Source organism: Lepeophtheirus salmonis, chromosome 1 (assembly GCF_016086655.4).
Source record: "Lepeophtheirus salmonis chromosome 1, UVic_Lsal_1.4, whole genome shotgun sequence".
Lineage (NCBI taxonomy): Eukaryota > Metazoa > Arthropoda > Copepoda > Siphonostomatoida > Caligidae > Lepeophtheirus > Lepeophtheirus salmonis.
This window is the reverse complement of record NC_052131.2, coordinates 53,442,547-53,467,451: the sequence shown is the minus strand read 5'-3', so window position 1 is coordinate 53,467,451 and position 24,905 is coordinate 53,442,547. Positions and strand designations below refer to the sequence as shown.

General features: G+C 33.6%; 1 protein-coding gene across 2 annotated transcripts in view; it reads right to left on the bottom strand.

Moving 5' to 3' along the window:
• LOC121132036 (ras association domain-containing protein 1) overlaps window positions 1-24,412 on the bottom strand; it is a 30,968-nt gene extending 6,556 nt beyond the window's left edge. The window contains exon 1 of one of the 2 annotated variants that reach the window (XM_040727473.2): window positions 24,010-24,412. The gene's annotated coding sequence lies outside the window, so the exon portion shown is untranslated. The remainder of the gene's footprint in view (window positions 1-24,009) is intronic. The other variant, XM_071894104.1, reaches the window with a different exon arrangement.
• Window positions 24,413-24,905: the final 493 nt, after the last annotated feature.

Genomic DNA, 24,905 nt, shown 5'->3' with positions numbered 1-24,905 from the left:
TATTATGAAAATATATATATATGTATATATCCGTCAATATATAAAAAACGACGTTGTAAGTTTGATACTTGAATCTTATAATTTTATAAATATTGGAAAAAATAATTTATGCTAAAAAACAAATTAAACACAAAGTAAATTGCTATAAACACATACGGTCGGTGTAGATATTGTTATTTTAGGGGAATACGTTTTGTAAAGGGATCCTAGGAAAGCTCTCTTTTTGCAATATTTGCCTCTGGAAAGTTTGCTGTGAGATTACTGGCCCTGGGAAAAGCTCACCGGGGAAAGGAATCGCCTCCTATTAATGAAATAATCTTGGACTTTTCTTATGGCAATGACTAATAAAAAGTATTATTAATAGTGAAAGGACAATTCCAAAAAAAAAAAAAAAAAAAAAAAAAAAAAAAAAATCCAATGCCAATTCCGATGCAATTCTAGTGAAAATTGGCGATTCTTAATAATTCTTTAAAATTGTAAATAATAGCTAAAAAATACAATTTGCTATTAGAGCGTGCACAGGATTATCTTTTATGGGAGGCTTGGTTTTTGGATTAAAAAAAAAAAAAAAAATCCACATTTTTTTTTTTTTAGAAAACAATTTCAAAAATTAATTTTTTTGGAATTTTTTTTTCAAAAATTCAGAGCTTTTAACAAAGAATTACACTTTATCTAAAAAAGATTTAAAAATGTACAGCTCCTCACAAAAATTAAAATTTCAAAGATCCAGAGCTGTTTACAAAATAAATAACTTTTTAGAAAAAATATTCAAAAATCCACCCTTGTTAAAAAAAATTTTTTTTTTTTGGAAAAAAAATCTATTTATAGATTAAACATTTTTGGAAAAAAAATTCAAAAGAAAATTTTTCAGAGAAAGATTACAAAAATTCATAACTATTTATAGAAAACGAAATTTTTGGAAAAAAATTTGAAACATTAAATTAAAGTTCGATTTTTTTTATTGAAACATTGACATAATTGTTGGCGAACAAGTGTAATAAGAAATGATGACCTATGTATTATTAGGGGTAACCCCAAGGGGTGGGCTGGAGAGTCTGTCGGCCCCCAAATTAAGGATTTTTTACTTTTTACTAGAAAATTTAATATTTGAAATTAAAAAAAAAAATTTAATAAGTGAGGTTAAATTAAATTTTTCCAAAAAATTTAATTTTCTGTAAATAGCTGTAAAGTTTTGAAATATTTCATCGAAAATGTATCTTTTCATTGAATTAATGACGTCAAGCTGTGGATATTTGATATTTTTTCAAAAAAAATTTATATTTTGTGAACAGTTGTGAATTTTTTTTCTAAAAATTTAATTTTTCTAAAGAATTGTGGATTTTTGATTTTTTTTTTGGAAAAAAAAAAAATTTTTTGTTAACAGCTATAGATTTTTGGCTTTTTTTTTTTACAAAAAATTTGATATTTAAAATTTTTTGTCAATAGATGTGGATTTTGGAATTTTTTTTACAATAAATTTAATATTTGATTCTTTTAAGTTCCAAAAACGGATATATTGTCAGGGTCGTCCGTTGGGGGTGGGCTGGAGGGTCTGTAGGTCACCAAATTAAGAAATTTTTGCTTTTTACTAGGAATTTTAATACTTAAAATTAAATTGAATAAATAATAATTCAATTTAAATTAAATTTTTCCAAAAAATTAAATTTTCAGTAAATAGCTATGAATTTTTGAAATATTTCATCGAAAGTGTATCTTATCATTTAATTAATGACATCAGGCTTTTGTGTAACCTTGAGCCTTCTATTTAATAATTTACTATATCCAGAAAGGATGAGAATAGAAAAGAAAACCCTCAAATTATCCCAAGAAACACAATCATACGGCAGAAACTTTTGCTCAGTATAAAGTTTGCTTTATTCACAAACATAATCAAGCTATTCATCTGTCCAGAAATGCCCAATTAGTTCCAATATTTCATCCGAATCATCGTTATTACTTGCAGAGTAATTTAAAACTTCATAATCACTCACACAATCAATAACTTTAAAACTATCTATATGTCAGACAAAGGTTCCCTTTTGACGTCTCTTTCTTGATGGCTGAGAGGGCTCATTTTTTTAACAGACATGACATACCTTCCTCGGACTTAGGAATAATATTTGAAAGCAAGATTCTTCTCGGTAAGGGATCAGGATTACCTAAAACCTCATCATCAGGGTTGTAATCAGTATGTATGTTAATATCTTCTTCTGAGGGGCTCAATTACAGAATCTCTTCTGACAAAATGTCATGAATTTCGTGTACTGTCAGTCTGTATATATATAAGTACACTGCCGAATGGTAAATATAGTTACCAGACTTGTTACTTGGCCATTTAGAATCAAGAAATCATGAAATTGTAGAATATTGTAGTATAATAATATCAACAAATAGTTTTTTCTCCATAGGATAAAAATATAAAAACTGAAAATAATTACAAAATAAAAGATGAAACTTACGATTTTCTGAGCCAGGGTCGTGACATGATGCACAAGTTGATGATTTTTCAAACTAAACTGTGGCACTTGTACCCTACAAAAACAACAATACACCTTCTGAACATATACAGAACTTGTATAAAACTACTCAACAGGTTAAAACTTGCAATTGATTCATGATATCGTTTTTATGGAACTTAATTTCAAGTGGAAACTAATGTTCCGAATCGGAAAATATGTGCTCTAGTGCATTTTGTTCAAAGTTTGGAAGGAGACAAAAAGTTATTTATTTCGAGAGTAATGATTAAAATATTGCATTATTCCGTATTTTACAATTATTAAGAATTAAAAAGAGAGAATAAAATTTAAAAATTTGAATCTTTCCTTTATGAAAATGTAAAAAAACAAAGACTCTGCGCTATATGATCAAATTTTCTTAACTATTTGTTCCATATGACGATTTTTAGAAAAAAACTTTTTAATTATGTTTGATAGTTTAAAAACATATCTATCTAAATGATTAATTGCAAAATAACTAAAAATGTCCTCTTCGCATCTATATTGACTAAGTAAAGAGTGTTTGCCTTTTTTCATAATTTGATCGAGATGTGCGACCTAAAGATGACCTCATAGGATAATGCAATTTTGCATAGGTCACTTTCATACCATATGACAACTTTTCCACACTAGCCGTAATCAAAATCCCAAAAAGGTGAAAATCAACCCGCCCTATTGTACACGTTATATTAAATGTAGAATATTCCAGAAAAAATGAATAACAGGAAAGATAGGAAGATAATGATTAACTTTTCCAATTGATTAGATATATTAACATAGACATATGTTTCAGAGCTAAAACGTCGTTATTCCCCCTCTACTAACAAACACAATACAAAACAACTGAGGAAATTACTTTTCCTCAGAATTATTAGTTAAAGTAGACAAAATGGGTTGTCACAATAAAAGAAAACAAATTGACTCATATTTAAAAAAAGGTGGCATATCGGGGCCAATATCAGTATCTTAAATCAAATAAAAGTTTTAAACTATAGCTAAAATTCTACATTATACATAGCGTAAAAACATAAATTGGGATTTACTCCTTTTCTTGATTTTAGTTTAAGATTGTTTTTAGGTTGACGGATTGCATGCGTACATTGTACACAGTATAAAACGATCTCTTTTTAAATTAAAAATATAATCGGTCGATTTTAGTCAGTTTTAGATGTATAGGACAAAGTTGTCGATTAGGTTCTCTATAGTTCATGAACAATGACTCCTTGGAAAACTAGATTTCTTGACACACTTTAAAAACTTATTTTTAGTTATCAAATACTTTGATTGAAAAAACGTTTTTACAAGTGTTTGAGTTTGGGAGTTGAGGTCCGATGAGCTTGTAGGAAAAATACTGGGTCCAACGTCAAATTTTTTTTTTTGACAACCTGGTCAACTTTTTTCTTTAGATTGTGGCATGAAGCAGAACCTCTCCAGGCTATACCAATTCCATCTGACTCTCCAGAAAAATTACTTGTCCAGGTTGAAGAAGTTTGCAATCTCAACATTGCATTGAAATTATTAAAATTCACTATAAAACTGGAGAAAACCTGTCAGAGACGGTTCGTAAAACTAAAACATTTTTGGTTCGTCGCAAAGCACCTTGCCGGACCGCAATAATGAAATTGGTGGGGAAAAATCGAGCTGTTGGGGCAGGTCAGTGATGTGAAGAATAAAACCCGTGCACATCGCTCAATAACAACTGAGAATATTGCTTCTATAACCCAAAGTGTTGAATGGATTGCGCTATCAAGAGATGATTTAATGACTTTTGTTGTGTGGATTGGATGGCATTGATCTAGACAAAATTTCCTTTCAAGAAGATGATGCTACGTTCCACACAAGCAACGAAACATTCGTTCTTTTACGGGAAAAGTTTCTGGAGCGCGTTATATCTCGAAGAGGTGATCGCTATTGGCAACAGAGATCTTGTGATGTAACAATAGCGAATTCTTCCTTTGGAGCCACGTGAAAGATAAGGTCTACGCGCCAAAAGCCTCGCGTCGATTCAAGATCTCAAACGTGGAATTTGTGAAGCTATTGATGGTATACAACAGTCACTCTGCGATTTGGGGATGGCAAATTTCATAAAGAGGATACAGTCTTGTAAGCGTTGCTATGTCGGCCATTTGACTCGTATGGGTTCTATTATTAATGGCATACCTTTCACTTTACATTGTAATAAACATCCGATCATTTACCTAAAAAATGCCATTTTTCTTTGAATATCAAAATATCACCTCTTATTGGCAAACCCTTTATTTTCCAAAGCTGTCTTTGTTGGACTCAGAGTAGAAGTAAGGATTGACATCAGAGTAAACTCCTATAATTGCAAGATACTGAGTGGAGTTAATATTTATTTCCTTCATCTCATGGGTGCTCACACATAATCTAATGAAACGTCATGACAACAATGCTCTCAAACATTATTCTACAATCAGGGTGGTCACGTTCATTTTCGGTTTCTTATCTTTTAACATACACGTGGATACTATTATTTTATTCTATAAATATATTCTTGACCCAAAGCGATCCCAATATTTAAAAAAAAAAATGTTTCCCGCGGAGTGAGAGACACTAGTAGGCTCATACAAAACAATTTATTATATTGAATAGGGTAAACCATAATTCTTAGTACAACTTGAACAGTCAAGAAAGTACATAAATATTTATCAAGACATTTTTTACACCATTGCAATCAGCGTGACATTTCCTTTAAAATGAATGCTTGTTCATTCTACAGAGCCGTCATTTGGGGTAACTATAGCTCTCAGACACTTCAGAACTGCCTTACACGCTGTACGAATGATATCCTCCGACAAATTATCCCATGCAGACACTATGGCGGCCTTCAAGTAGTCGATGCTGCAGTAGGAAGTTATACCAACCTCCCTCTCCAGAATGGACTAAACGGTGAAGTCCATTACGTTGAGATTGGGGGATTAAGGGGACCAACAGTGCTCGAAAGTTGTTTTGCAACATACTTTGCAGTATGTGAAGGTGCTCCGTCCTGGTGGAAGCAGTCAGATCCTTCTTAGTGCTGTTTCTGGATCCAGGAAAGTACATGGGACTGTATAATGTCCAGATAGACACGTCAATTGATCGTCACACCCTCGGAAATAAAGATCAAGGGCATCTTCATCTTGCAGGAAGTAACACTATCCTAGACCATTACCGAGGTGGGCTTTTGGTCCCTGAACAATCGTAGCATGAATCATATGCAGCAAACAGAGTTAAAAAATATACACCCGTCCATGATAAATTTTAAGTTGAAGTTGATTTCCTAAAACTTATGGGTCACCCTGTATATTGTATGTCTACAAATTTAGATTTTGATAATTGAATTACGTACTATTAATAAACAGTAGTGTTGGATCGGTCCTAGAAATGAATGTCTAATCAGTTCCCTCCCTCCCCCCTCATTTACGATTCAACGATCCTAAGGACCGATATGTCGGTCTTTTATTCTTACCTATCTTTACAGCTAGTTCTCACTCAACGTTAGTTGAATATTTTCCTTACTACTAAAGAAAAAAGGGGTTTCACTTTATCAAACTTGGTTGTTTAGTCCCCTAAAATGCCCGACATCAGCTCTACTGACGTCAATTATGTTTCAAAATTATGAGCAACCCACTATGATGACGTCATATCAAGTGAAATGTGATTCATAAATCAAGCAATCGACAGTTGACAACAAAATATAGTGAACACTTTTTGAAATAGTGAGGTAACACCATGGCAAGAGAAAATTCAATTAAGACCAAAATGGGGAGAAATCGGTTTCGGACCAAGTCTCAACACAACTATTGATTGATTATAATTTTTCCACATGGAAAACATTTTTTGTTATTAACTGTGAATGACACAGCAGTTATATGGCTATTGAATAAACAAGCGATTAAGATAATAAATGCTTAATAATATTTGCAATCAAAATATATGTGCATTGTACATATTTGCCAAAAATGTGCATGTTTGTAATGCAGAACGACTCAGTAAGTTGTGATAGATACAAAAAAAAAATGTAATTTTCCGTACCCAAGAGTCTATCAATATTTACTTAAACATGAGTAATTAAAACTGAATATACCATGGAGAAACTTTACAACTTGCCAATAAACTCCTTCTTCAGATTACAGAATTCAGAACAAACATACAATCATATATAAAAAACCGAAACGGGAGGAAATTAGAATAAGAAATATGAAGCAATTCATCATTAAAAGTACCAACAGTCTCTATAGTAATACTTGTTTCTTTCTAAAAGCCTTGTAAGGCCTTACACTCCACTTTGAAAAGTCCCAATATTTTACCAACATCGAGGGGTAATACCTAATACCATCATCTCCATATTTCCATCCAGAGGTCTTCGAAACCATCAAAAAGAAGGTAGTATAACCTGCAATAGCTGAGATGATAACAGCTCTTATTTCTTCAGCAGCTAATGGTTTGTCATTTTGCTCACAATAAGAGCTTTAGAATGAAAAAACAAAACAAAACAAAACACGCTAATTCCAACGCCTTCGTCTCTCCCGGGGATCCCTTTCGTTTTGAAAGCCCAAACAATAACAATGCTTTTGTGAATTTTGATTCAAGGCTAGCAGAGATTTGAAACGGCGCAGTAAACTTTTTGTATAAATAAGTATATAGCCTCTCTTTTTTTTTATCCCAAGATTTCGGAATATCAAATTTTGCTCACATATTACAGTAACCTTACTTTTAAAATCTCTCGAATATAAATTTTTCAAATGCATGGTGTAATATGAATGTGGTGTTTTTGGGAGTCCTAAGAAGCGGAAAACAAAAATTGACGTTTCACAAATACCGGACCAGGGTATTTTGGAATATCATGAGCAGTGAAAATAGATCTATGTATGGCCATACTTTCTAGGCAGCTCGGATTCTCGGTAATGTTGAAAAAATGTTTCTTTGCCATGTTTTGATGAATTATATCTATTTATTTTGTTTTAGATGTTCTTGGCTGGGCTGACTTCAAAAACTACATTACTACTTTATATAGTGGCGAAATGAGTTTTTACTCATTTGAGCATTGGATGGCAAGTAGATAGAGTGATACATTTTCTTCAAGATTTTAACAATTATTTCCGGTTATATGAATATGTTTTACTTTCCATAATAATGTCAGAAAGTTCCTCCCTCACTGCTTTCATACTTAAATAGACTTTTCAAAAGAGCATTACAAAAAAATAACATCAAAAACTACGCTACCGTAGAAAATAGGTCAGATATTGCCAAATTGGATTTGCTACAAAAAAGGCTTCACCGCTATCTGAATATGCAACATGCAAAATAAAACATATATTACAAGACTAATAAGATTTACATAAGGTAAATCAAAAAATACTCTGTGCATGAAATGCATAGAGTATTTTTACACATCTAGCTTCTTTTTTTTTGGACCAAATAAATGCGGGTTACCACATCAGACGTACGTGTACACGTCTACGTGAGTATATATTCAGGGAAGTCCAGATAAATTGGAAAAACTTTAAAGGCTGATGACGAACGAATTAGATGGGGTTGAATCATAAATTTGTTATTATTTGAAAGTTACATTAAATGACTTTCAATTATTCATAATGAGATCCGCCTCTCTTGACAACATAGCCCACACGGCGCTGGAAGCTTTGGCAGGCTTGGGCTGATCCTGCTTCGCCATTGTCCTGGTTCTGGTTTTACACCTTTAATTTATATACATTCACTGGATGATGGATGTAGTAATCCAAAGAAATAACCTTCTAACAGGATATCGCATTGGCCCTCAAGGGCAAAATAGTACAGGATGTCTTGGCCACAAAATGTCATCACTTTTGGATCCCTGAATTTTGGCATACAAACAGCCCAGACCTGAACTTATGCGTTTTCTATTTTTCGGGGGAGGATCGATCATGATGCCTGCATTAAGTATAATTCGTCTGTGGAAGCCCTGAACAAGTCCATTACCAGTACAATGGCAAAACTGGATCCGCACGAAGTCGCCCGGGTCTTCCAAAGCTTCCAACGCCGTGTGGTCGAGGTTATCAAGAGAGCTTGGTGTAGTTAGCTCCAAAGGCCATACCATCTCTCCTAATGTGTTCCCCCAAGGCCTCAGGGTCAACACTGATGCCTACCTGGACGTGATTGAGACCAAGGTGAAGCCTTGGATCGACATGGTTGCCAATGAGAGGCCTTACATGTGGGAACTGGACTCGGCTCCCTGCAACCCTTTGAAAAAAGTCTTTAATGGCTTTTAACAACTTCATTTCATTGGACTTTTGGCCTCAAAAATCGCCATATCTAAATCCGATGTACTTTTTGTGTGTGGGTAGGATTGAAGGACAAATCAACCAAACCACTGCAACAGAAGGGACAAACCTATCAGACTGATCAAGAAAACATTCAAGGATTTGCCAAAGGACCAAGTGACAAACGCCTGCTTGCGCTTTTGGAGAATGTAATTGAGGCTGGAGGTGATTAGCTTGAATAAAATAAATCAGAATCCATCAAGCTTTCCGAATCCGGTGAGAGCAACTCTTCTCACAATATCCTTTATATATATATATACGGCTGTTAAATAAAACATGTACACGCACGATAGATGTGGTAACCCTCCTTTAGGGTTATAGTTTCTATTTAATGTTCAGAGCACTGATAATGGGAAAATAAGTTGAAATATCTCCAGCCCACGAAAAAATACAGTGTACATTTTTTTAATGTTGGGAATGTAACATAGAGTCACATTCGTATATTTAGAGTTGTACAAAATATGACTAACAACGAGTGCAATAATTTTTTTAGTTGGTAATCAGAGTAGTGCTTGTATTTTATTTTCCAAAGCTGTTATAATTGTTTTTTCAGTCTTTAGGAGGGACATAAAGTGCGTTTGGTCATGACTAACATTGAGTCTTAGACGGGGAGTTACTATGGCGTCTCTGGACCCCCAAATTTTCCATAATATATATACAAGGGGTCTCCAAAAATCTTAAACCTCTTAGATTTGGTAGGGGAAATTTTGGTAGTAAAGTATACTACCTGCAATCTGATTGGTTGTTATGCAATATGAGTTCAATCCCTTTCTTCAGATATAAAAAGAGGACCATTAAAGATATTTGTATTAGTCAAGATGTATCATCAAAGAAAAACAGTAGAGAGAGTCTTCATCGAGCTTGCAAATCATCCCTTCAAATTTATCAGATTATGAGACCTTCAATCAGTCTCAGTTCTGTTAAATATAACGTTAAAAAGATTCAAAAGACTGGCAACGTTCATGATAAACCAAGAAGTGGACGCCCAATATTCCCTCGGAACCTGAATAACGTCTATAAAGTTAAACTAAAAATATATAGAAACTCCAACAGATCAATAGCAAATATGGCGAAGGAGATCAACGTATCAAGGACTTCGATGAATCCAATCATACATAAGGACCTAGGGATGGTTTCTATGAAGTTTTGTCACGGTCAGAATATCACGGATGAAACGGATTCAAAGAAATAAAACGTTGTTAGAACTTTGCATGTGGAGAGGAAATATTGTATTTTCGGATGAGTAGAAATGGGACCTGGATCAAAAATTCAACCGTCAAAACGACCGAATCTTGACCTCATCATTAAAAGATGTATCCTTAGACAAAAGAACAATTCCAAAATGGGTTAATAGTCGATCCCTTTTGATTTGGGCAGAGATTTCAAAGCTACCTTTGGTTTTTATTCCGAAGGGCTTCTGTATGAAGACGGGTGTCTACATTTCATATGTTTTGGAGTATGTGATCCTTCCGTGGTTTAAAGGCAATTAATATAAAACGATTAAGGAGACCTTTCATCAAGAAAAAAACTTCCCAGATCTATGCTGCGTGCAGCATTTGAAGCATTTCAATCCCGCCTAAGGGAGGTAGTCCATAAAGGAGGCAGTTATATTGAATAGTTTATAAAATATGGAATAAAATTTAATAAATTCTTTAAAATATTTAGTTAAAATGTTTTTCTCTACAATCAATCTCTCACTCAATATATAAAATTTAAAAAGATTCAAAACTTATGGTCATCCCTGTATATAGAGGGTGTTAAGATCAAATCAACGTATTTTTCAAAAGCCTTTAAATTGTCAATGAGGACACAATTTTTTTTGTGGATTTACTGAATTGTACATATGAATGTAGAAGAAAAACTAATTTAATGTCTCAGTCTCCAGACTTTGTACCGCAGGATGAAACAAGGCTTGAAGCCTTTAAATTGAGTAAAGTGTTTGACCCGGTGGAAAACCCTACTCAAACAATCTTAAAGAGCAAGGTTCATAGTCTACCCACAGGCCCGACTGTTCCCCCCATGGACTTTGGTATTTTTGGGTACCTCAAGGGGAAGCTTTCGGAAGTCCGATACACAACAAAGGACCGACTTTAGGTCGCCATCGTCACTACTTGAGTCAACCTAGAGATGAGCTTTGTAAAGAAGTGATTTGCAAAGTTCTGCAACAGTCTGAAACTGCTCATAAAGGCAAAATGCGGTCATATTGATTGATATTTTTCCAAATTTGAGGATATTTTTTGAAATATAACAGTTTTTGACCTTTTTAAACACGGTTGCATTATAGACAAAAAAGAGCCTATATTCCTAGTAGGGAAAAATTTCTAGTACTATGAAAAAATAGGGATGAAATTGCCAAATGGATATCACGGATTAACTGTTTTAATTAACGGAATCAGAAGCCTTATATGTTATAAAAATAAACATAATAAATATTTTTGAATTGGCAGGATACGTTTGAAAAAGTTTAATGTACAGTCGTAATAAGGATTAAACAATTAAAAAGTAAGAGAAAATCCCCTCTAGAGAAGTCCAACTCATTAAATCCTTACATAAAAGAGGAAGAAAGATAAAATTGGATTTGTACATTTAAGACTATTATTACCTCATAAAAAAAAAAAAATTAAAAAAAATACATTCAACACTCAGGTTTATTACATATATAGATTGAATAAAATAAAAAATAATACTTTAGACATAAGTAGTCTAATAGCTCCTCAAATGTAAGATGAATAAAATAAATTGAATTTCCAAAACTTTAATTAAATAAGTCGGAGGCACAGATAGGATTTTGAATAACTGGGAAGGAGTTAGGTGAATGGTCTTTGCTAGAGTTGTACTCGGTCTAGACCCGAACCTCATTTTGACAAGCCCATGGGCCGACATTTATTTAATATGTAAAATAATTCCTTTACAACTAATCGATGACCTCATTTTCGATTTGACACTTCCCAAATGAAGAAATTTTTGCTTTTTTTTATACTAGAATATTATTTCCTTTGGAAAAAAAATTTTAATTCCAAAATACTCAAGTAATTTTTGGATACATGTTTTTTTTTGCGGATTGTTATGATTTGATCAAAATCGGAGGAAAAATGAGTGAACGAGAATCAAAAGGGCAAAGAGTTTCGGATCTTATCGACATGTATGTTGATCCAAAAATAATTTTAGACATTGTCGGCATGACAATGAGGATAATCCGGAACACAGGGTGGCCAAGGAGAATGGAAAATGAGTCAAAAAGAAGGTAGGAAGTGGATGAAATGGTTTGAAGCAAGATGAAACATTTCTCAAGTCCCTGGAAGCCAAGATCAAGGATGATCCAACAGCATCAATGCGACACTTTGATGACGAGTTCAACGTGGATGATATCACCATCCGAAGGGCAGCTCATGATTACATCGGCCTTAAGAGTTTTTCAGGACTCCATGACATCTCCTCACCAAGAGGATGAAGGCATTAAGGCTTGAGAGATGAAAAAAAGTCTTTCATTACTTGAAGAGGTATCTGTCGACTGTGAAGATCTTTAGAGCCGACCAGGGTTTTAACCACAAAAACGACAGATTTATACTAGCATCCGCTGAGGAAGCCCAGGGTACCATCAAGACAAAACATACGGCCCAAACAATGTGCTTGGGATTCATGGCCTCTGATGGGAAGAAAATCTTGCCCAGGCAGACGGTTAACTGTTCTGAGAACAACTATGGATGGACCCAAGACGGTACCCCCAGCAATAAAGCCTTGAAGACACAGAACTTCTGCAAGAACACTTTGCTGACTAGAGGGAAAATACCTTCTGGTCCTCTTTCAGTCCTGATCTCAATCCCCTCGACTTCGGTTTGTGGATTGTGTCTTAGAGAGCAAGATTGGGAAGATATCACACGGAAATGTGAAGGAGCTCAAGGACATTATCAAGAAGCAATGGGCCAACATGTCCGCCGATTATATTGTGGCAAACTGTGCTAAGTTTCGATCTCATGTGGAGGCTGTGATAGAGGCTGGAGGCGGCCATATTGAATAATTGTTGCCAAGATTGATTGCTAAAAGTATTTTCGGTAACATTTTTGATTAGCCTTTTTTAATAAAAAGTTATTAAGGTTTAGGTTTTGCTTCTTGATCGCAGAAAATTCCCTTGTCACACTCTGTATATAAAGTATATTTCCTTCTGTCGGAACTACCGAGACGGAAACCTCCGCACATTAAGTTCAAGAGAATAATTGAAAATGAAAGTGGTAATCATGCAAATTTGTGGAAGGTTTGAATGAAAGCAGCGAAGCTGTCATGACGTTTTAGTAAATCAGCTGCAAATATTCACAAGAGGAAGGAAATAAACACAAGTCCCACTTCTTATAAAAGGTAGCTCAGGTAAATCCGGACCATCTTTAACTACATCCTGAACAATAAAGAAAGGATTTAATTCATCCCAAAACATCCAGAACGACAGATAGTTGGCCACAGATAGAACTGATGTCCCCCCACGTCTTGTAAACCAAGTTTCCAGCAAGTATCTTGACCCTTAGGGTTATTGGGAGTAACAGCAGGTTCATACCCCTCCCCATCTTATTTGAGTGAAAGTAAGGGTGGGTGCCGACTGGCACTGTGAACTCATGTCTGAGCAAGTGATACCTTGAATGAAAGCTGAGGCCAATGGTGTTGAGTTTCTGTTTCAATAAGACTCGGACCGCTCTCACGAGGTCTGCGAGATCCACAACTTGTTGAAAGAAGGGAAGGTGCCATTTTTGGACCCCTGGATCTTGCCCTCTAACTCCCCCGCTGTGAATCCCATGGATTATTTCTTTTAAGTGGAGTTAAAGAAGAAGGTTTCTGCCAATTCACACAACAGCCTCAACTCCTTGAAGGCCTCCATCATCACGCAATAGGACAAAGTCTCCCCCACGGACGTGGTCTAGGCCTTCTAATTCTTTAGGCCTCCTCGTATCGAGCAAATGATTAGAGAAGATGGCGGACACATTGATTGTTTTTTGTTTTTTTTGTATTATTTGAACTTGTAAATAAAACCCTCTACTTGCTTCTCTTATTAATCAGAACGCAGTTAAAGGTTGCCCGGATTTACTTGAACGTCTATGGCTAAAATTACTGAGTATTTTCACTCCCCCACAAATTTGAAAAATATGCAAATTATTAACTCAAATACGGGTATGAAATATTGGGCTGAGTGGTTGAGATTTTTTTCTTTTTCTTGATATATATTCAAGATTGTTTTTATATTGATGTGCCACATATGTACACTAAATAATCTCTAAAGACAAAATCTATATTCTTTTACATAGCAATATGTGCCTCATGGAATTACAAAATCAAATACGATTAATTTTCTCTAGGAAGAAAAGGGATTGTTTAATCGAAGAAAAACTACGTAGCGTATATATATATATACGTCTAATACATATATGAACCTACAGAAAAGATCAATACTTTGGAATCTACAGGAAGTACATTATCTACCTAGTGATAATTCGCAGCTGTGAGAAGGAAAGAAGGACTATTAAAATTGATTTTCTCTCTTTTTAGTATGAAAGTTTGTACAATGATTATGTATATGATATATTATACTTATAATATATATTGTATACAAGCTGGAATTTTGTGCAAGGTGCAATTTTTAAAGTCTCATAACGTCTGACTTAATAATAAGATCAGTCATAATATATTTATAATAATTCATTGAAGCTATATTTTGGTCGTTTCATACATCAGTGTGCAAGGCAAAATAGTGAACTTGACTTTTAATCAATCTAAGTTTAAGGTATAAAAAGTCCAATAATAATAGACCTGCACAACAAAATTCAGGTCCATCCATTGCCAATATAAGTCTATTCAGTAGTGTGAGCAATATGTATGAGCCAAACAGGAATAAATTGACTCATGAACACGGAGAGGAAGTAATATATTAAATAATTTTAATTTGAAATAATTATTTACAACTAATTATAATCATGATATATATATCTATGTCTTTTCTAGTTAAAGCCTAATTAATAAAAACTTAAACGCAAAAAGAAGTAAATCATTTTGTTGTGATTCCGTAATTCCTTTATGCGTATTATGTATTAATAAGGAATCAGTATTGTTCATAAAGATGATATTGTAATCGGAATCGGTATATAAAATGTCCGACTCCGAATCAAACACACATTATTATGTTTATTATTAATAAAATGTTTTATAGCCATTTGAGTCTATATACTTTAAATATATATTTAATTTATAGCTATAGGTTATGAGTTATATGTTCTAAATAATTGTGCTATGTATAAATAAAATATTTGGACTATAATATATTTAACTAAATGAACAAGAAATGAAATGGATCTATCTGTTACTAATACATTCATAAGTTTCAAAAAATAATTTATGTACTCGTAACGGAGGTACGACAATACAGACATTATCTCACTGTGATGTTACACTTTTCTCTGATGACATTGACTATTCACAACTCTAATTAATGAACTAATACGGCTAGTGACTATGCTCTACTCAGCATAATAATTTAGACTGTAGAAGTGTTTGGGAATTGTGATTGTATAGATTATAAAGTACGTTGGAAATTTGTGAAGTAAACTTATAATTTATGTGAACTTAATAAGTTCACATAAGTTTTATGTTCAAATTTCTGCTATGGATTGACCTATGCCCAGGACAGTTAGTAGTAGTCTTGAGGACCAGTTGACAGCTTTATTGGAAGTGACGACACATTTTTTATACATTAGAGGAATTATGTGAAACAACAAAATAGCTTTTTTGTATGTCATAAGATATTGTTAGGATTTATTTTTCTAACATCACATCTGACCGTCTCTCACAGCAGAGTAGAGCTTTAAAGTATAATTTCTGGTATGATTTGAGATGCTCAGAGTTATTAGCTATAGTCTAGGCTCTGGAGCAGTGATTCTCAACCTTCTTATCATTGTTGAGTCCTATAACATTTTTATGGAAAATGTTTATTTTTTACTCATAAAAGTATGTTCAAATAATTGTTGTATTTATTATTTATCACGAAGCCTTGATAATGAACCCCTACATTAGAGTCTCCATTTGATTCATAAGACTTTATGCATTTCCAATACTTGTAATATGTACATAAATTGGGAATTTTTCAAATTGCTACATCTTGGCTCCCACTTAGAATTTCGCCCTAAAATTTGCGTTGCTGTGACGGGCTGAATTAATTCTTTCATATGAGACTTTGCTTACAGAGAAGACCAATGCTCTAAGAGCTGATTGCTCTACAAATCTTTTTAATTACTTGAAGCACAAGGATGCTTAGAAAGTCATTGTCCACGGGGATGAGAAAAAGTTTGTGGTTGACGCAGAAATTAATCGGTAAAATACAATCATCTCAAGTACCAACAGTTTTGAAGTACAAGAATCCGACTGAAGTCATGATTTTTGGAGCTGGTTCCATCATGCCACCATATTTCATGGAGGACAAATTAAGATCAACACAGCTAAGTACCTGAAGGTCCTGAAGGGGTCTTGCTACCCTGTATAGAGGAAAAGTTTGGCCTGAACAATGTCGCACTTGTGCAGGACTTTGCTCCGTGCCGTGCCTCCAAGGCAACTCAGTCCTTCTTATCTGAAACGGTCCTTTTTTTTCGTGAAGGCTGAAATCTGGCCTAGCAATAAACCAGATTTGAACATTCTCGATTACTACCAGTGGGGGATCCATCAAGAACAGATCAACAAACGCTCCTATAGTAGTCTTAGCTTCTTAAAATAACTACATCTGATCATGTAATCAAGGCTGTAGTGCGATTCAGGATAAGGATAACAAAAGTTATTGAAGCTGGAGGAGTTCTCATCAAATGAATGTAAACACAAAATCACTGGCAACAACTTTACAAATTTTCATTAGATTTGTTCGATAAATGACCATGCTATAAATATTATAATTTGTTGAGAATTAATTCCCAATTTGTCTGTAAAGCCCTGTAATCTATGGATAATAGTATTTCCCTTAAATTGCAACCCGGAATTTTAGCAGGTTTTAAGTGCAATTTTCAACGCAGATAATCATAATAATTTCTAATTAATAATAAGTCAAAAAAATCAAATATAACTTCTCTTTTTTTCGAGAAAGATATCACCCAACTTATTATAGTGTGGACAGGTCACATTACTTTAAACAAAAATGCAAATGTGGGCACCATGGAGACAAAATATACATATATGATAAGAAGTGCAACGTAGAAACAAAATATACATTAGAGTGGGTCGAAAATCAAAATTTTAGAAATCAAATAATTTGTAATTCTTTGAAAGACTAATTCCAGGCAAATTTCAGAACGATTCATGTATTTTAGAGGATCCCCAATTCTCCTGAAACTTTATTTAGATATATTTTGTGGATTTTGGTAATATTTAGTTCCTCTATTATAAATTATGATCAGAAATTATATTCTTGGAGAAACGTAACGCTTATTTTTAACCAATAACAATGAAAAGGTTCATGTTTCGTTCTTATTGAAAAAAATAATTATAAGTCACACAAATCTAAATTTATATTTTCTGTTATACATATATTGTGTAATTTTCATCTTTACGCATCAGGAGCGAAATAATAATTTTACAACTTTCTCTAACATAACTAGGGATGTATCGGAATCGGTTCAATAATGTCGATATCTATGCATAATTATTGATGTGGATAATATAAAATAATCCAGTTCATTTTTGGAGACAAAATTACGGTTAGAAATCCATAAAATACCTAAACTACATGACGTCTTTCAAACAAATTCAAATAAGATCATACAAATTTGCAGGTTTGTACATGAAATTAACTTTAAAGTAACAATTTAGAAGCAAACACATTTTTAGTGCCCTCATACATTTAAATTGTATCATGAGTCGTTCAAAAAACCGTAAGGGTAAGAGTTGGGTTGAGCGGTTTACTCTCAAATCATTAAGTAACTTTTTGACTAAATATTTCTTTTTTGTATACATGTAAAAATAATTATTGCTTATAACAAAAGTGAAGTCGAGTTCACATTTTCCGTCCCCGGTACATTGAAAAAGACACAAGTCCCCGGACTCGAGCACTGGTTTATACATTTTTCAATTCCTTGGGCATTCATATACAACTCAGTTAAGAACTGGAGAAAGTTCAAGACCATTTGATCTCATATGGGCGGCCGAACTAGTAAAATAATAGAAAATAGCCTTTAGTTAGAGTTTCAAGTTAATTATTTTTTAGCAGTAAGGCAGTTGAAAATAGAACAGAGGCCAAGGGGTGAACTCCCTGATATGAGCCAACCAGAAACTAATTGACTCCTGTGCACAGAAAGTAATGAACTTTTTTAAATTAAAATTCAATTTTATTAACAACTAATTATGATTGATAAATTTATGTATTTTGTTACCAATACGTAATTTATAAAAAGTTAAACATTAAAAAAAGTGTTATTTGTTTATGAAATTCTTTTATACATAATAAGGAATTGGAATCGTCAATAAAGATAGTATCGGAATCGGTCGAAAAATTTCTATCGGTACAATTCAACAATAATATATTAGTTATCATCATATCATTATCAATACTTAATAAATAGTTCATTCTAATACAAAAAAGTCAAATGATCTTATTAATCATCCCCACAAAAGAAATCAATGATACGAATACGATAACTATTTTAAAAATGTACTGGACGCAGAATCAAAACATAGAATTTAATTAACAGCTCTGTATCTCCGTTAATATTTCTCGTAGGAGGTTGCTTGAAAAAGCATTTTAAAGCTCCGATATTCAGTTTTATGATTAATCCCATAAAGTGTACGTAAAATGGAAAATATCTGAACAAGAATAAAAGAAAGTATGAGTCTGATTCACTCCGCTCACAAATGGTCTCAAAACCACTACAGATATTTCGGACGTATCATTGCCCACAATCTACAACATCAGGAAGCCCCTGGATGAAGGTAATGATGTGAAAAAGTAGGCAGGAAGCGGTGGATAAAATAAAAATTCAAGATTATTGCCAGGAATATAGCCGATTTTTGGCACTCTCACTTATAGCTCAGTAATAGCCCTGATCTTAATCCATTGGATTATACTCTGTGCGGCGTTTTAGAGTCCAAGAAAATTTACGAAATAAACTTCTACATTAGTTTCAACTTTTAAGTTCTATAAAATAATTGCACTTAATAAATAATATCTCTTAGTTATAACCATTTAGAAAAAAACTTATGAACACTCAATTTTTGCCTAATATTTTAAATAAGTTTTATTTACATAAAGGTACAAATTTTCCGACTCCACTACTCTAACTAATAGCATTTTGAACTTCAAACTGGAGGTGGATCGGTCTATAAAGTATCGGGCTTCAGGTTAAGAGTTGTCAGGTTTCAGGCCAAAATATGAAAATCATATCATAGCAAAAAAAATTTCCAATATATACTCATGAGAGCTAATTATATTTAAAACATCAGAGTTTTTGAATTAAAATATCACACAATAGGATTATATAAATATATATATATATTTTGGGTACAAAACAAAAGTTTCTTCATTTGGATTAGAATCAAATCCGGATCCATTTAATGAAAATACATTCATTTTAAAGCTTTACATATTGATAAAATTATGTCAATGTGTTGATGACATTTTACTCCAATTTTTTTTTTTTTTTTTTTCAATTTCTAATATTGGTTGATTAAACATTTTAGGTGTTTAACCTATATCTGAAGTGTTCACATCAACAAATAATCAATTACATCAACTTCAGCTTATTTTTCATAGGGTGTCAAAACCGAAAATGACGTCCTCGAGTAGTTGTAAAGGAATTATTTTACATTATAAAGAAATATCGGAAAAATGATGTTCAAACAGCGAGCTTTCGATCCTATAACGAATCCACCTCTACTTCCGACCTCACGTGGGTCCTTTCATTGAAGCAAAAGGGGACATATTGACTACAAATTCTGCCTTAAGCATTCTTCTATACGTACTAGTAAAGTACTTTTGTCTCTGACATCATTTCGATATGCCACATTCTACAGCAATAAAAATTAGTAAAAACATCAAGTTTTGCTTCCGCACTCTTAAAATGTATTAGGAAATCTCTGAAATCCACTCCTTCTAATTAGTTTTCATAACTTTATTCCCCTTTTTCAAAATTATACAAATTGATCAAAGCCCTTCAAAAAGAAACATCCCAACATACAAATTTTTATCCGCGATGAGTTGCAGATAATATTATTATTTATAAAAGATATATTTTGAAGATAAATTGATATTAATATCCAACACACATATATATTTGAGTTCAAAGGAGTAAATTTGAATTTAAAATACAAAGCAATAAGTAATTTTTGAAAAAAGTACTGAGAGTAGAACGAAAAGCTATGATCATTATACAATTTTTGTCCTCTTTTTCTGGCCTCTTTTATTAGTGTTATGTACAGGGTGACCCGTAAGTCTTAGGACAGCTATTTCAACTTAATATTTTTCCTACACAGATGTATATTTTTTGATTTAGTTTGTTGCATAAATTTTTACTAAACCTCCATCTTTGTAGTTAAACTAACTCTTTCTAAACGTATTCTTGAGCCTAAAACGACAACATCATGAACCGGAAGCAGGCCCTCTTTCTCCTTCATTTGGAAGGGACGAGCTGTAGGTCCATTACCAAGGAGACCGGTAGTATGAATGAAAGACCCAGGAGTGGTCAAGCGACGTCCATGACGACACCCAGATTGATCAAGGCAACAAAGTCGAAGATCAACTATAAAAGAAACGCTTCATGAGAAAGATGGTTCACGAGGCTGGTGTGTCTCGAGAAACCATGCGTAGGGAGGATGAACGCGTATCGTATACATAAGTGGCAGTGCGAGGCCACAGTGGCAGAAAAAAACAGACCCATACTTATGAAAATCCTCAATTCTTGTACGCACGTTTTCATCATTTGGACTGACGAGAAGATCTCCTCCGTGGAGATAGCTTACAACAGCTACAACGACCGGGTGCTGGATCGGAGCATAGAATACATTCTCTGAACGAGTGCAGTGTGGTCAAAGTCCAAAAGCCTGCATCAGTGATGGGCTAGGTTGGCGTCACGTCCTGCAGGATGAAGACACCCTTGATCTTCATTTCCGAGGGTGTGAAGGTGAATCAACGAGTTCATCTGGATATGCTACAGTTCCAAGTACTTCCCTGGATCCAGGGACAGCACTGGGAAGGGCCTTACTGCTTCCAACAGGATGAAGCACCTCCACGTACAACAAAGACTCTGCAAAAGGGGTGTCAAACCACTTTCAAATGCTTTTGGACTAAGGGCATGTCACCCCCTTCTTCTCCAGATCTCAATACAATGGGCATCTCCATATAGTCCATTCTGGAGAGGGATGTTTTAAATGTAAAGCAGTCTCAGAGCTGTGGTTGCCCCAGGTGGTGGCCATGTGGAACGAACTGGAGCTCATTTTGAAGGAATTTTCGCTGATTGCAATGGTGTAGAAATATATTTCAAAAAATAAATATTTGTATACTTTCTTGGCAATAGAAGTTGTCCCAAGACTTATGGGTCACCCTGTTTAAACACATTATTTGTTCCCTTCTTAGTATCTCACCATAAAGTAAAAAATGACAAGAATTCTGATATTTTGAGCAGGGGTCTCCCTCCCTCCTTATAAATAAACACCTTACTTCAAAAACATAATATATGTATGTATATATTAATTTATACTTATACTAGGGCAATTGCGGCGGTTATACTATTGTAATACCGTTAACTAAAATATAATGCTTCTAGAATGTTCTTATATTTAGTATTAAAATCTGTTAATCATAATTGCCATTTATGAATCCCTGAGCATTTCTACTGAGTCAAGTGTCTCTCACTTCCACTCTATTAAGTTTCTTTTATCCATGCACATTCAGCATTATATTGTTAGTTGACGGTATTATGATAGATAACGGTAATTGAGTATTTACTCTAGATAGTATGTAAGAAACATTACAAAAGTTATTCGTCATGCAGGTGAGGAATAGAGTTTATCGACTATAATATGAATAAAAACACGATAACAAGTTCTCCCCCTTTATCACGGTTTTTGGAAGCCAGAAAAATCTGCGTTATACGAAATCCAAGTTGTACATATAACTAAGTACGAGTACTAAAACCCGTCAATGGTTTCTTTGTTTTTTAGTATGGTTAGGACAATAAAAAAAATCTATTCATCAAAAATTATTTAAAGTAATGTATGCCAGACAATATACTTGCAAAACTTAATTTTAAACGGGCATTGACTTGATTTTTAATCCGGTATTTTCGATACTGTAAAATCTAAATAATCGGAACATGAGCAATATTTATTCAGTAACCTTTCTAATTGCAAGTTTGTATAATGAGTAATAAACAAAAAATTTATGTGTAAGTATCAGATCAATTACTTAAAGGACCTTCCCCCCATGCAAAATTACAGCAACTAAAAAAATCTTGTTAAAGTCAATATATAGTTTTTATAGCTTAATATCATAGTATAAAAAACGCAATAGGATGGGAATATACTGTTCAGAATAATTCCAAGCACCGCGTTATGCGAAATCTACGGTGTTTGAAACCGTATTATGCGGGGACATATTGTATATTCGTAAAAAAGTAGCAACCAGTGTTCATATCCGTCAGGTGTGAATCGACAAAATGTATTCGCCGACGAATCTTTTTTGCATACAGATTACGAATAATTAGTTTTGTTTGCAAAAACGAGTATTCCCTTTATTTGACGGAATGTGACAAAGACGGATCGAAACTTAATAGGGTACATTGTATAAGATTTCCCGAACATCATATCTTCTCTATCTATCTCGAATTTGTAGACAATGACAGCAGATAGTTGAAATTTGATTATGCCAACCTTTTAATGATATGGAAATTATATTATGAGTTGTTCATTAAAATCTGAACACTTTGAATTTAAAAATTCAACAAGATATAATTTATTAATTAATAATAGAATTTCAACAAAATTAATACCATAAGAAGATGAGTGAGTTCTTTTAATATTTAATGTAGTCGTCGTTAGCAGTTGTAGGTGTACTGTTCTGTGATATCGTCCCGGTGCTGGCTGATAGCGGCTTTGAGGGCATAGGTGTTTGGATGATGGACACTGTAGGCCTTCCCCTTGACATGCAATCAAAAGTTGTAGTCAAGGGGGTTGGAATCAGGGCTGTACGGGGCCAAAAGTGTCGAATAAGAGTTCAAAAGAATTTCACTGCTACTGTCAAAACCGGTCTCTCTACCCTCACAAGGCTCTTTTTATTAATATTTTTGATAGCTTTATGAACAGTCTGGTGTGAAATCCCGAGATCTCTTGAATTGGGCTTCATAAACTTGAGGGGATTGGCTTGGGCAGTTTTCTTTAAATCCTCTAGGTCCAGTTCGGCCTTTTTGACAGAGTTTTTCTTCCACTCCAACATTTAGGACTTGCTAATGGCGTAGACCGTTGTCTTGAAGACGCCCAACTGCTCGAGGTGGACGAATAGAAATTCGTCAATCACGTTCAGGTGCCATTTTGTTGATTTGTGTGTAAGCTAGAGAGCTCAGGTTAATTTTGTATTTTTACTAATTGCTTACACTGTAATATATCGAAATAGGAATTAATTTCAATTCATCAACCTTAATTAATTATAGAATTAGTAAATGTTCAGATTTCAATGGACCACCCGGTATAAAAGAAGAGACAATAAGACCTATATAAAAATATATATTCATTCAAAAAGTGGTCACCAACATTAGAATAATAAAGAAGAAATTGCAAGACCAAAGTAAAGGAGGCAAGCCGAAGTAGAATAGAAAATAAGAATATATTATATTATAAGACCAAAATACAAAATGTATTTCGTCAAAAAGTGCCAACCAGTAGTAGAATAGAATAAAATATTGGGAAGCAAAAAATAAAAATATTTTTTGTCAAAAGGTGGCAACCAATGCATAGAAATGAAGTGAAACCACCACGCCTAAATCGTAATAATATTTATATATACATATCCTTCTTCAAATCCATAATAACTTTGTCAACTCCTTCTTTTTCGTACGAGGAAAGGGAAAATAATGTACATAAAATCTCTATTGTGTGAGTTTTGGCAAAATTATATATATATCAATCGACCCCTCCCTTCTAACTAATTCCATGTTTTTTTTTGGCAAATCCTTGAGAGATGGGAGTTGGGAAAGAGAGAGGGAGGAAATCCTTACCTCGTTACAGTATCCGAAGACTCTTGTTAAAAAAATCCTAGATGACTATAATATTATTCACTTATTCGTATAAAGACGACATTTTTTCTTTTCCTCAAATAATAATTGATTTTATTTTTTGTCAAATCGCAAAGTATAACTTATAATTCACTTCTACATAACGAATCACTTACGACTAAATAAATAGAGTATGAAGGAACAACATTGAGTCGTTATATTATTATTTATAATGATATCTTTAGAGAGAGACGACATGGGGAGAAGACGGAGGAGATACAATCTCAAGCCCAAAAGTTGTTTTTTTAAATTATTATTTATAGATGAAATGAGATGTGATGTATTAAATATTCTATAAGAGTGCCGCTATCTGAACTGGAGCAAGTCAGATACATACAAGTTACACAAATTATTAGGGGAAAAAGGAAGACAAAAATGACAGCCGAATAAAGGAGAAGGAGCATTGCATTGCCGTGGTTCCCCCGTGCTGTAGAAGGGGAAGAAAAAGAGAAAAAAAAAGGAGAGAGCAAGAGAGAAAAAAAAGAGGGCGAAATCTTCTTCCTTTCTAAAATTATTAGACTCGAACACTTATTTTAAAAGTACTTTCCTCCTTTTTTTTCCATCCCCTTTTCTGACGTCATTAAAAAGGAAATGAGCTGTAATATGTATATTAACGCAAATAATTATCAATTATTTGCAAATATTATCAGCAAATATAATCTATTAAAGAAGGGCGAATTAATTAATTATGAGAGTTTTCCTAGAATTAAAGCAGACATCAAGAAAGCGTGGAAATGAGGCCTTACTCCATGTTGTATTCCCTCACGCAACCTTTAAAAAAATTATCTACTTTAAAAATTGGGGAGAACACATGTTGGATTGTCAATAGCAATGATCTC